This window comes from Neopsephotus bourkii, unplaced genomic scaffold (genome assembly GCF_033783945.1).
Source record: "Neopsephotus bourkii isolate Nb327-2 ecotype Australia unplaced genomic scaffold, CSIRO-AGI_Nbou_v1 NB_244, whole genome shotgun sequence".
In the NCBI taxonomy this organism is placed as follows: domain Eukaryota; kingdom Metazoa; phylum Chordata; class Aves; order Psittaciformes; family Psittacidae; genus Neopsephotus; species Neopsephotus bourkii.
In genome coordinates, this window is record NW_026900754.1 from 1800407 (window position 1) to 1814418 (window position 14012).

At 43.5% G+C, this 14012-nt stretch overlaps 1 long non-coding RNA gene across 2 annotated transcripts in view; it reads left to right on the forward strand.

Annotated features, from left to right (window-relative positions):
* The first annotated feature begins 3801 nt into the window (after nucleotides 1–3801).
* The window catches only part of LOC133208172 (uncharacterized), a 175755-nt gene continuing 165544 nt past the window's right edge, over nucleotides 3802–14012 (forward strand). The window contains exons 1-2 of one of the 2 annotated variants that reach the window (XR_009724272.1): nucleotides 3802–4956; nucleotides 10844–13275. This is a non-coding gene — a long non-coding RNA (uncharacterized LOC133208172). Of the gene's footprint in view, nucleotides 4957–10843; nucleotides 13276–14012 lie in introns of those variants that run through there. The other variant, XR_009724273.1, reaches the window with a different exon arrangement.

Consider the following 14012-nt stretch of genomic DNA (forward strand, 5'->3'; position numbering starts at 1 on the left):
CAGCTCCACAGCTAAGATTGGAAGGTGAAATGAGAAATCTTTGCTTCTGCTTTACCCTCTCATCACTAGTCACAAGGAGTTTTATGGCTATTAATCCCATACAGGCCCAGGGCAAGTTGAGAATTGTTGGCCCTTGTCTTCAGGCTGCAGACACTTACGCAACCCAGAGTCAAGACACTGTGCTGTTCTTCAAAGGGAGGGTCTTCCCATTGGTACACGCGTGGGCAAAGCAGGTCCTTCAGATTCAGCAGAGCTATGTTGGTTGACACCATTGGATCTGACCTGCTAAACCTCCACTTCATGTTAAACCTCACTTCACTTTAATGTGAATTAATTCAGCTTTATTTTGAGCACAGAGATGGAGGCACAAGTGAGAGAAAAACACTGCAGTTGAGTTTCTTTCAGTCAGAGAAGTCAGAGCCATGCTTTTGGCAGGTAGGTGGGTTGTGTCATCAGTGCCTTAGACCTCCTGTGCCTGTCAAGGCTGTCAGAGGGGTTTTCTATTGGAGTTTTGCTGTGAAGTAGAAGAGGTGTTGCTGGTAATGCCATCTATCCAGAGTCTTACTGGGCTAAACTGGTGCAATGTTGGGCTTATGTGCAGTTGCTTCTGAACAGGAAGACAGTTTGGTGTGTTTCAGCAGTGCCTTGTCAAAAAGGATAGTGAAGCTGATGAGCAGCATGTCCATCCCAAGAATAACCCATTTCTATGAACCACTAATAAAACCCTACTCTCAGCAGAGTCTGGAAAGGACAGATTTTGGAAAGCTACGGCTTTATTTGAGAGCTACTTGAACAGGGGTTTGTTCTTTTTGTGTGTATGTGTCTTTCTTCTCCCTTGCTGGCTTGCTCTAGTCTTGTCATCAACTACCAGAATCAGACATCTTCTCCAAGGGAAGAAAATGTAGCATCAACAATGGCAAAGACCTGCATACTGCAGGATTGTTCTTAACAGCCTGTTCCTGGCTGGTTTACTCAGTCTACTTCTAAATGATTCAGTGACAAAATGTCACCCTTTTTCATTCCAAGAAAGCTCATAAATGGGAATGTTTTCGCTCATAACTTAAGCTCTAAGATATCATTTCAGTATGTTGGTTTTGGTCCCTCCTCAAGCACTGACTAAGCAGTTTTCATCCTTGATGCATTAGAAAAATAAATGGCTTAAGCTAAAATTTACGCTTTTCTCTGGTTCCTCACTCCCCACACCCACCCCTTACCCCCCTGCTATTTGTTGTAGCACATGAACGAAAGAGAGCTAGCATGTCTCCTGGGTTTGACGGCTCCCTTCTGCTTCTCCATCTTCTGTGGCCACTGCTTTGCCTGTTAGCTGAATGGCTGATTTCCTGGCACAGAGACAATGCCGGTCCCTTGGCGGGGAGCTATGCACACGCTGTATTGCCAAGCAACACTTTCCCATGGGTTGTGTGTGCCATAACTCTTGCTTGGTGTCATGTGCTGCAGTCTTTGAACTTTTCTTTCCATCCAGTGAAACAGTGTATGCCTCGGGATGGGCGAGTGAGTGGGTAGAAATGGGGTCTTGGCGGCAAATACTAAGGTGGAGGGACCAGGTTTGCTGTGGGGCACAGCCTTAGTCAGAAAAGCATATGTGTTTTGGTCTGTTTCAGAGCTTTGGGTGAAAGATGGACTGTAAAAGAACGTTCCATGACATAGCTACACATAAGCATCAATTGCTTCCCTGTGCAGTGACCTGCTGGGCTGGCATCTGTCACTGCACTCTGCATGCCTGGGCTGAACATGGCAGGTATGGCCCTGTGGGCAAGCTGACCTCAGGGGAAACCCAAGCGCTCTGACAGGTCTTCTACACTACTGCTTAGGTTTCCATTCTTCCTTCTCTCAACAGTGCTTTCCCTAAAATGAGTGGTATTCCCTGTGTGACATCTTACTGGCCTCTTTGCATTGAAAATGCAAGTCTTGGTTTGAGGAAAAGCTCCTTGTATGTACAGACTGCTATAAATTTTGGTAGCCTGAGTAGCTGCACTGTTGTGCTGTGTCCATGCAAGCTAAGCAGTTTCTGCTGTGGTTTCTTTTTTCTCCCCTAGTTCCCAGAACTTTGTTGCTGTTTATTCTGAAGGAGAACTGGACAAGGGCTTTGAGATTTGGCTTCAGGAGAGGTGATGCCTTTGACATGAGAAAAACACAAAGAGTGAAGCCAACTTTCCTCAAGAGCTTTCTCCCTGCTGCCACCAGAGCCACATCTGTGACTACGAGCTGTCTACCTGGTCACTGGAATGGTGGGTATCAGGTACCACCTCAAATGCAGCAGGGAAAAAGTAATAATGCCACTAGTAATGGCTTTGTGGGTCAGAGAGGCAGTGAAACTCTCAGTCTGGATGTGGCAAACCTCGTCGTGCCGATGGAGTGAGTGAATTTGCAATAACACTGCAATTGCTGCAATGGCAGCTTGTCAGACGGCTGCTGGAGCAACAAGAGCTCTCAAGCTGTGGTAAATAAACTCTGCATCGCAATTCTCTAACACACTACGTCCTATCCCCAGCTCCTTTGCTAAACAAAGAGAGCCAGCTCCTTGCTGGTGTAACTGGGGTAGTGCTGGTGACTTGGATGCACGAGGGCTGAAGTCTGGCCTGCTTCTCTGAAATCTTGCCATCAATCTCTTCATCTCATCTCATGCCATTTCGAGATGAACCTGTATTTGTACCTTCTGCTGCGTGACTTAATTGATTTCTATTTTTTTCCTAAATACTATTTGTTAATTCACATTGTGTATTTGGCCGACCAATTATATGCATGGCCATATTGTGTGACTGTAGCAGTCTGGTGCAGTGCAAGGAATGCCACATCATGTGAGACGCTTCATCTCCATGAGTAACCTAGTCACTCGTAAATGAATACATGAATACAGTACATCCAAAAGAGATTAAATGTATTGACCGGTTCCTCTAGTCACCACGCAAATGTCATTCTTTTTTAATTCTCCCCCCCTTCTTGTTTTCCCGACACCTTTTGGTCCTTTTTTCACTTCTCTCCTTTTCCCTTAAGTAGAGATGACACAGATCAATACCTTTGATGGAAAGTAATAATCAGGCCTATTAAGTGACAAAGGTTTACTCTGTAACAGCTGTGCTGGCGGGAGAGGAGAGCTTGTCTGACTAATGAATCATGAAACAATCAGGCAATAGCCATTTGTGTTTAGATCTGTAAATATGGTGTGGTTCAAGTGCCAGACCATCTCCAGCACTCCAGCTGGGGGCACAGATGGTCCACATTCAGAACAGCACGAGTGTAAAGAAAAGCTTCCACCCCCCTTCCCCCTCTCCTCCTCTGTCCCATACTGCCCCTCTCAAAGGAACAGATCAGCTCACTTGAGGATAAGCTTCTGTTGGGGCCAAGAGTCCTAACATTGGCCTTTCTCACTGAGCAGCTCCCAGCAAAGTCTTTGCTCCATTATTTGTCCAAGGCTAAAAAAATGCTAGGAAAACCCTCTAATCCTATATGCCATATATATATATATCCAGAACTCCTTTTTTTTTTTTTTTTTCTTGCTTTCTACCGTTTTAATTTCTTCTTCATGCTGCTCTGACAGATTTCCTTCTGAGAGGCATGATGATGTCAACATGTTAGATCCTAGAGGGCAAGCAAGTGGCACATCAGGGATTCAAAGCTGAATCGCAGGAGCATGGGCCCAGGGGGAGAGATAAAGTTGTCAGGGAGTCCAGGCTGTTGCCACTCTCTCGACTTGAGCTGAGACTGCTGCCTCTCGTGCTGGCTCTTGGTGCAGCTCTTGGCCTCTTGCGGGAGGCTGGACTCTCACCTGACACTGAAGATGCTTCTGATTTCCCCCCTGTCAAGAGCTGGTAATTAATCTAAGTTCAGACTTTTCTCACTGCAAGACAAAGAGCAAATCAAGTGTCCCTCTTTATGCAGCATAAAAGAAGTTCCATGTTGACAAGTTTCACTGTGTTAAATATGGTGAATTAGACCTGGTTTGCTGCTATCTTTTACACTGATGGCACTCCAGAGAATCCAAACAACGGGGACAGCATCATACAGAAATAACAATTTCAGGCCACAGGGTCTCCCTTTAATTTGTGTGTGCTGGTGGATGCTTAATTGCCATTGCAAGTAAGCTGACTACTCTGGAACATTCTTTTTCTTCCACAGCATGTATAGGTGTTTGCATGTATGTGCACTTTTGTGTGTTTCTAGCTATGTGCAATACATTTGCCTTCTGTCAGCTCCTTATTCCCAGCCCTTTGGAGCCATACCTCAGTTAGGCTTAGTGAAAGAGAGTGATGCTGTAGTGGTGCTGTTGCTATTGCACATATGTATTCTTTGAACAGGCTTCTGATTTCTTTTGCTGCTAATGGGTAATTTAGCAGAAGATGAAACAAAGAAATAGCTTTATGTATGGCACACCAAGATGCACTGGCTGGCAGAAACAGGTGAGCGTGCAGCTGATTGCCTGGGACTAGCCCTTTTTGTGTGGCTGAGACAATGTTTGCGTAAGTATATGTCTGTCTCTATCAGGCAAGTATTATGGGGTGTACTTGAAAGCATTTAAAAATGGTTTTGTTGTCTTTTTGTTGTCTTCTGATGGGGGAGATGGTGGTGGGATACCATTGTCTGCATAGGTCAGTGAAAGGAAAGAATGAATGATGAGAACTGTGATGTGTTCTTCAAACCTCTCTGAAGAAGGCAGTACTGGCAGAAGTGAGGGCATGACTTGCCATTCTTATTTTAGTACTTATTTTAGGAGTATCAAGTCATCTAACATCTCTGCTCTTCGCTGATTTCTTTTACAGATTGCCACTCCCCCAGAAGCTTTGTGGCTGCTGAGGGAAACAGCCTTCTAGAACATGCCTTTCCAGGGAGTCCTGCCTGAGGCTCCAGCTTTGCCTAAGCAATCCTGAATGATTTTGCTCTTGTTCTGTGCTACACCTCCTGTGATTATTCCTGCTCAGACAGCACTGCACTGCAAGCGTGAGTCAGTGAATGCATTTCACTTGTTAGTAATTTATGCTCATTTCACTCTTGCTATATAAATAACTCAACAGGGCACAAGGCAGTGAAGAGACACATCCCCCTTTTCATGTGAAAAAAGCAGATAAGTTTTCTGTGCTTGCATTCTAACTGCATCTGACCCTCTCGGCAGCCTACATGGGCCAGAAACAGATAAAGCCATGGGGTGTCCAAAACCTCCCAGGTAGGACACCCCACCTTGAAGCTGCTTGATGGTTGAGACATGTGCAAAGAATGGAGCACACCACAGGCATTTGTCCTGTAAAGTCTGCTTTCTGCTGTGCAGTAGGAAAAATATCTGAGGGGCTCAGTGAATGGATTTCTGCTGGCAGGCCCACTAGTTGAAGTTGGTCTTCTCTTCCCTACAAAGGGTCAGAATCTAGACGACATCATGAGCACTCCCTGCTCAGTACAAATGACCTGAAGTGTGGTGGAATTCAGTCACCTCTGTTTTGGACTGCCTGAGGTGCACTCTGTGAATTTAGTTGTGCTAAAGGACTGTACAGACCTGTTTGAATTGCATAAATGTCAGCAAGGGAAGGTGATAGTTGGCTTGGCTTGAGATGGGTTTTTGTTCCTCAGTGTCCTAGTGGGAGGCTGGTTTGGACTCTGATCCTCTTCTGTTGAGTGAAAAGGGCTTTGGTGCTGATGTTACTGCAGACCAGCATGTCTAAGTGCAGTCCATTCACAGAAAGAAAGTTCCTGAACCCAGAAACAAATATCTGTGTCTCAACTGAACTGGGGAGGAGTGTATTGCACTTGGAAAAATACTTTAATTCAGATGCCTTTATAAAAAGGCTATTTGAAGTGTGAAACAAGGCCAAAGTAAGCAAAAAGCACTAAAGAGAGGCAGGAAGACAGCAGAGTCTCTGAGGTTCTGGGTAGCCATATGGCCAGAGGTACAGCTTCTTGTCCGACAAGGGCTCAGCCCATGACGTTTGCCCTTGCAGGGCTTTTTCACAAGTGTTTAAAAGTCCCTCATCCGTGATAACTCAAAATGACATAGTCTGAAATAGGGATAAAGGGCAAAAGGGGAGAGGGAGTGCACCTTTTTCTTTTCCCTTTCTTTTTTTAAGCTATTATTTGGAGTGGACAAAGAAGCAAGTTTGCCAAAACCCAAAGAAATACAGATTTTTTGGACTTCAACAATAGTACTATTCTTTCCAAAAAACACATTATATCCCACCTCATTTGAGCTGGTGAATGGTTGTGTCATGCAGGAAGGTGGATGAGAGAGGACAGCCCCCAGATTCTTTCAGCTAGATCACTGCAATCAATAAAGCTCACAAAAGTAATTAATTCTGTGATTTAAGACCTGCTCTTCTGTTTTCAGTTTTATTTGCTTGCACTGATCAAAATGCTTTGGAGAACAAAAAGAAGTTTAAACTCATGTAAAAATAATTTCTCCAGGAAGTGGTTTTCATCCTGCTCTTGTTCAGTAACCCTTCTTTCCTTTCTTCTTCTTATGGGGAGAAGGATAATTTCTTTTTCTTTTCCTCAGGAGCAAGGCTTAATTTTGCATTTTGAAGGCATCTTCATAGAAAACGTGACTGGGGCCATGCACAGCTGGCTTGGGAAAATTGAGTTTCAACTGAAACTTCCCTGCTATTATCTTGACAATATTCTTATTATCAAAGCATGCAAATATTAGGTAGGACAATGAGTGCTCCCATCAGGGAGGAACAGAGCTTGGTCATCAGAGGAATGGGGCACTAACAATTGTGCTCCCTGTTGCAGGAGCCATAATAATTTAATATTCTCATACTGGGAGTCTCCATATTCTTGGGCCTGCAAAGAGCCACTGAGCATGTTGTTTCCTTTTGGCCAAACCACAAGGGCCATTCGTTGAACATTTTGCAAGACTTCAAATAGAGGATCATGCTGATAATGACTTCAGGGCAGGGTTTTTTTTAAATTTTATTTTATTTCTTTTTTAGCCTAGGAAAAAAATGATTTAACTATTAAACTGTGCCAGGCTTCTAGTTTTCGAATGTGATTTATTTCAAGGTTGTGTTCAACTTCTTAGTAGATGAACCATTTTTCTTCTTTTGCCAACCTGCTTAGCAAAAAATAGGGAAGACAGATTAGGTAAATGTCATTGACTTGGTGTATTTGAAGTGTCACATATTGTAATCATTAACTCCCAGCTGCATTATCTGGGTATGAGGTTTAGTTTTTAGGCTGTGTTTATTCTGGGCTACTGAAATACATCAGCATATAGCAGGACATGTTAAATGTCTCATTTTAAAGACAAATAGCTTGGCAAATTGGTCAATTAGGTGATTTTAACGGATGTTCATGCTTCTTTGTACAAATGTGCTGGCTCCTACAGGAGTCAGACATCAGGACTCCCATCTTCCTGGAAGACAGGCCCTTTGAAACCAATTAGCTCTATATCCACTTGAAGTCCTGCTCTGATGTGCCGAGGAGGAAGTGTGCAGAGAGGGAGCTAAGCCTGTCAAAGCTGGCTACCTGAGGTGAATTCTCTGTAGCACGTGAAGCAACAGCTCAGTCATTTCCAGCTCTCAGAAACCTGTTTGTTGCTTTTAAGTAGAATACCAAGGAAACAGAGCCCTGGGACAAAACCGCTGTCTTCATTAGGGCATTGATTTACCTGTTTAGAGTATCAGAAGGCTCAATAGCAATTTTTATTGATCAACTGAACTAAAGGAGCAGGGGTGATACGTGAAGAATTGCAGGCAGTAGCTGCCGCCAGCTGGCCATTTAAAAGCTGTTACGGGGAGTTACCTCTTTCTCTTCCTCACCTTATACTTTGCGTGCATGTCTGTGCATATACAGAGTGCATAACATTTTGCAAGTAGATATGTCCCTGCAAAATGTTAAAGATAGTTTAGGCAAAGTTCACCAAGAAATATAGTGTTGCAGTTTTAAACACATGCTGGAGATTCCCATGACCACAGGGGTCCTGCCTCTTGTTTAACAGCGTGGTGGTCTGAAACATCAAGGTCAGAGTGCATCTATTGGTCTGTGTATCTATTGTCTGCATTTCTAACTTGGGCTGGTGAAAAGGATTATCATGTCTGAGACAACCTCCTCTTCCAAGCCTGCACCATTTGAAGCCTGTTCATGAATTATTATGGGGAGATACTTATGCTGGGTGGCCATTTAGAAACAAGAAAGAAAGGCCTCTTTCTCCCAGAGTGGGTACTGGGAGCAAGGTTTGGGTTAAGTTAGCTGGGGCATCGGGGTTAGCACCCTTGATCTTCTTTTGTTCAAAATTGTGGGATTTTTGGCATGCAGAAAGCCAGGGTAGGGAATTCTTGCATTTCCACAGGGCTTATCAGTGTCCTAGGAGCAGGGACGCCAGCCTCTGTCACTACAAGATTGCCATCCTTTTTTATCACAAAGGTAGGACTTCTGCTACCTTTGTGAGAAGAGTAGATCACACTGACCGTGATGAACATGGGCTTGCAGGACATGGGGTGATGGAGACCATGTGGAGAAGCACTTGCAGAGATTTGTCTTTTTGATATGCCTGTTGTCATGAAGACTAAGAAAATGTTTTGCAGTTTGTTCTTGTGAGTTGCCATGTTTGCCTATCCCTGTTTGCCTTTGGAAGTCAGTGAAGCCATAGATAGGTACAGCTGGAAAAAGAGAAGGGGGTAGGTTGTTGCTGCCAAAGAAAGGAATGCTTGAGGAAATTGAGAAGCAGCATATTGCTTACAGGAATAGATAATAAGCCCTTCTGTACCACTGACCTTGCGCCCTTTGTTACTGTCTGAAACTGAAAATGGCTTGAGGCAGGAAGTAGATTTTTAGCTATGGATATTGAATGTTGCTTCAAGAAAGTCACTGTGGCTGTCTGTGACAGACTGCCCAGTTCTGCAGTTCTATGGTCAGGAGAGTGGATTTTTATGTATTTATTTATTTTACTCTGTGTGAACTCTTCACAACTTGATGGGGATAAGGAAGGCATTCCTCCTGCAGCCAGGTTTCTCTTGCAAACCATCACAGCAGAACCTGCTGTTTCTGGCTGGCTACTGTGGCTGGCAGGATAGCAGGTTGAAGGGACCTCTGCTCAGCACTAGCTTGTCAGTTGCCACAGCCTCACAGCATAAAACAGCAGACTGAACTTATATTAAACTCCCCACGGAGACTGTCAGGGTTGCATTGCAAATGAGACTTGTGCAGGTGTGTTGGAGGTTAGTTGCATTCCCTTGCAAGTGACTTCTGAGGGGAAAACTTGCTGTATACTGATGAGGGACACAAGACTATGTTAAATTGGTGCTTTATACTGCTCATAGCATGTAAATTGGGGTACAGGTTGGTCTCTTGGGTCAGGGGACCAGTGGTTTGATCCTGTAGCAGTGAAAATTATGACGGTTGATCTCACTGTAGAGTGAGAGAATGCAAGAGGAATTCAATAAGGCTTACTAAGGGATTTCTGTTTGATTTACCTCCACCCCCCCCGAAGTAATTCTAGACAACAGTGAGTTTGAAAAACATTCCATGTACTTAGACACCATAGTAATGAATTTGGTGGAAGCATCAAGGGAAGGCAATGTGCAAAGGATGAAGAAAGGCACCCTAGGCTCAGATGCAACCAGATTACATTAAGCTAGAAGCAAATCTGTCCTAGTGCTTGAAACATAGACTGGTGTGAAGGGAGAGGAGAATGCAGCAAATCTGACATAGTTTTGTGAGTGTCTTCCAGTGGGGTTTGGATTACATGCTGCTGCTGTGAGGGTGGTGAGGCACAAATTGCCCAAAGAAGTGGTGAATGCTCCATCCCTGGCAGTGTTCAAGGCCAGGCTGGACAGAACCTTGGGCAACGTGCTCTAGTATGCGATGTCCCTGCTTGTGGCAGGGAATTGGAATTGGATGATCTTAAGGTCCTTTCCAACCCAAACCAGTCTGTGATTCTATGATTCTGTGAGCATGTGAGAATGACTGGAAATCCCTTAAATGTTTCTCAGTCTGCGTGTGGAGTCTGCTTTGTAAATCATGGAATTGTTTTCAAATCCCCAGCAGATGCCTAAGGCGCTGCTGGCAGGGTAGGGGTTCACTGGGACATCACCTCTGGGTCCCACTATTTGGGCTCATTTGCCATGGTGTGGCTTCCAGCCCGTTTCAGAAACTCAAGGATGTGAAAAAGATGAAGCGAAACCAATGCAAAGTGGGCTTAAAGTGACTGCTCTACTGAATCACAACTGCACAACTAAATATAACCCGAAAGTAGAATTTATGCTTTGCACTCCTCTGCTTTTTTATTGTGGTGAGAGAAAAGCCAGGAACTCAACGGGCTGTAACTTTAATAGGTCATTCCAACCAGTGCTTACCTTTACAAAATCTTGATAATACCAAAAAGACAATGCAGTGATCAAAAGCAGTGATGAGATTTTTTAGCAGCATTAACCGTCATGACCTAGCAAAATGAAAGAAAATGGTTTAACAGAACTGTCAGATTCAATATAGCTAATAAAGGCATGGATAAATGTTTATTACATACTGGAGACAGATCATTTCTGTACAGAAATTGAGGATGACCTTTACTGATAACTCATATCTGCCTGATATCCTGAATAAGAAAAAGAGAGGGGGAGAGAGGGCTGCACTATGGCTGATATTTATGAAAGGTGGAAAAAAATTGCAATTTGCAGATGATTATTTTTAGGCAAGGGTTCTCAAGAAAATAAAGATATGGAACTGCTCATTCTGCAGAAAAGATTCCAGTCTCTGGCTTGGCTGTGTCAAACTTTTAATGAGTGTGGGACTGTTTAGGAGACTTGATTTTCATATATTTTGTATCTGTATATATTTGAGTGTGCATGTGTCTGCGTTCAGGGGAGTACAAGTTGAATTCGTATTGATTTTTCTCTCTGTTTAGGATGTTCCACAGTTACTTAGGTAATGATTCTGTGAGCTGTCTTCCTGCCAGCCAGGTTTCTAAGCTGAGTTGAAAGCAGACTTCCAAGAGAAACCAGCTTCCAAAAGTTCCCATTATGAGTCAGTGGTCAGACCGGTGGAGGAAAATTGGAAATTCAAGCCATTTATTTTGGACAATAAATGCAGTGTAAGCTTTTTGAGGCAACCTGCTCTCTTCCAGTTCCATACAAAGAAGCACTTGAATATTTGAGATACAGGTAATTCCAGTGCTGAAACTGTCAAATAAGGCTGCAGCAGCCCCACCTTATCTGACAGCCGTGCAAATATGGGAGTCAACAGACAAGTCACTGGGCTGCCTAAAGCACCAGGGGGGCAGTGACCCAGTGGGTGGGCTAGCAGAGTTCTGCCCACAGGGAAATCACTTTAAACACAGTGGTTTTTCCACTCTGCCTAGAGTTCAAGCACTGAAGATGTTCTCAGTGTGATGCAGAAATTCATATGCTGAAACCACAGCTGTAGCCACGAGGGCTGTCCTCTTCCAAAACACAGGAAGCATCAGCAGCTGCCTGTCAAAAAACTGCCTGGAATGAGATGTGAGTGAAATCAGAATCAGGACTACTGTATGCAGTTGATCATAAATAATGCTGTCTTGGTAATGGTTGCAATTAGTTATAAACTTAAATCATTTCTAGCGTTTCCATGTTGGCCAATTATGCTACAGAAATTATCAAGTAACCCATAGCACATTAGCTTTCTGTAATGCCATTGTTCAGAGGTACTCAGTTCACCAGATCCTCACCAGGATGAATTATCGTCGCCCTGTGAAGCACAATGGTGCTGTGCTGATTTACACTGGCTGAAAAACTGTCGCTTTGTCTGCTGGAGTTGTAGCAGGAGCTAGTTGAAATCACGGCTTTGCAGGGAGACTCTTAGGACCCAGCTGCATAGAAATAATAGTATGTGTGTTTTTTCTCTCCCTGTGCAGATGACTTATTAGATGACAACAGTAATTTCTAGGTCTGGTGGTAGTTCAACAATAAGCTGAAATTGTACTTTAATAGTGCAATTTGAAGATAGGAAAAGGAACACGTAATTAATGGTTTCATCTGACTTCTGAAACAGAGAAACATATCAAATAAGGACATTGCTTAAACTAGTGCTGATGGACAGCTTAAAACTTGCTTATGGACTTGCCCTGCAGCTTATTCAAATGCCTTTAGGTTTGATCTTACAGGGCTGAAAAGGTGTGGTAGGACTACTGTTTGCTGATGGCAGGTATGGTTATTGTGCTGCAGAGACACTTTGTTGTAAGGCTCAGCAAAATGAAGCAGTACTATTTGTTACAGTTCCTTGAATGCTCCTTGTCTGTTGGTTGATTTCTTCAGAGAACCACTGACTTTTCTGTTTATGTGAACTTTCATTTGTCAAGTGATATGGGAAATAATATCCTTGAATGCTAGGAGATACTTCCATGCTGGTAACCTTAAAATCCATGGTACCTGAAGTGTTTAGATATTTTGCAGCTTCCACACTAAGATACACCCACTGCATTATTTTGAGTGAGAATATCACTCTTCACATTATTTTTGATGAGATCTCAAGCTCTGTCTTTGTTAATTGTAATAAAATGAGTCAGCAGTCTGAGTACTTCAGCCTGGTATGTGGATCCCCAGCCTGCAGTCTGAAGATCTTGTAGCCGGGTCTAGGCTCTGTGGTTTCAGAGAGAATTGTCTTAAAGCAGAAAATCTTGCGGGAATTAGTTGTAGTTTTAAAGCAGGGTATTTTGTCAGAATCAGTTTTATTTCAAGGAGGAACAATCACTCTAATAGCTGAGAAGAATGCAAAGATTCATGGAGGTATGAATAGCTGTAAGATGGCACAATTACCACATCAGAAACAATATATTTGTAAAGTTAATTCCTCTTGAACATGAACAATCTCCTTACACTTGACCCCTCTGTATTGCCTCTTCCATGCTTGAACTCTCCTTGAACTTTGAAGATCCATCTTAAGAGTATGATATGGCCATCTCTTTTGCATCTGGTTGTTTTAGCTCCAATTTGCAGCCCTAAAATGGCAATTATGGTGATATATTGCTCAAGTCACCCGACATGGATTAGTATCGGGATCAGCGCATTTATGCACGGGCGTAGTGGAGACTATGATTTTAAATGACTTGATTAATTCTGAAACAACACTTCAGAGTCCATTACATCCAGCAGGTGTTGGAGTTCAGGCTGTACTTCCGTTGCATATTCAGGCTGCCTTCCATTCAACAGCACCAGCATGTTACATTTATGGCCTTTTCCTTTTTGTTTTGTTTCTCTGTGTATGTGTCCAGCATTCCTTTTCTCCCACACCCCTCTCCTTTCCGTAAAAGTTGAATGGCCTTTGGGGGCAACTTGGACAATCAATCACCCAGTAGGATCCAGATTGCCAAACTGTAGCATGTTTCTGGATTAAAATCTCTGGGGACACAGCCTGACTGCTGTCAGGGTGAAGGCTATGACTTGTTGGACAGCAAGACTTGTTTTTGGCTCAGGCTTAGTTGAGTCTGCATGGAATACCTGACCACATTAGTATAAATATCGCTGTTCTCTCAGAAGTAACTTTACTTGGATTTCTTCTCTTACCTCAGTGGTGGATGCTGGGGCTCTTCTCTCACCTTTCCTCTCTGTGTTACCTGCCATGGCTCCCTTGGAGAGCTCTTAGGAAATTGGGAACTGGTCTGGGATACGGTTATGTGAAGGGGGTTATGTTTTCAGGTGGTGTGCAGTGCTGTATTTCCCAACCAAGACTAGACTTGTCCTAAAAGAAAGAGGATAAAACGATTTGCCTAATCAAGGGGTTCCATGTGCTTTTGATCTTGGAGCTGTTACCACACTATGCAATTCTGTGAATGTTGATTTCTACCATGATCTGCACTAGCCTGAAAGCAGGATGAGGAGAGGGAGGTTTAGCGTAGCAGTGTTTCTGCTGAGGGTGCTGGGGGTCAGTACACAGAGAGGAAGAAAATTACAGCAAACCACAGAAATCAGCTGAACTGGAGGGGTAACTGAATTTGGAGAAAAGCCGTGCTGAGAACTCTTCCAATACATCACTCTGATGGTAGGAACAGCCTTTTGTAATTATCAGTTTTCATGTGGCTTTATTATGTGCTTGTTGCCTTC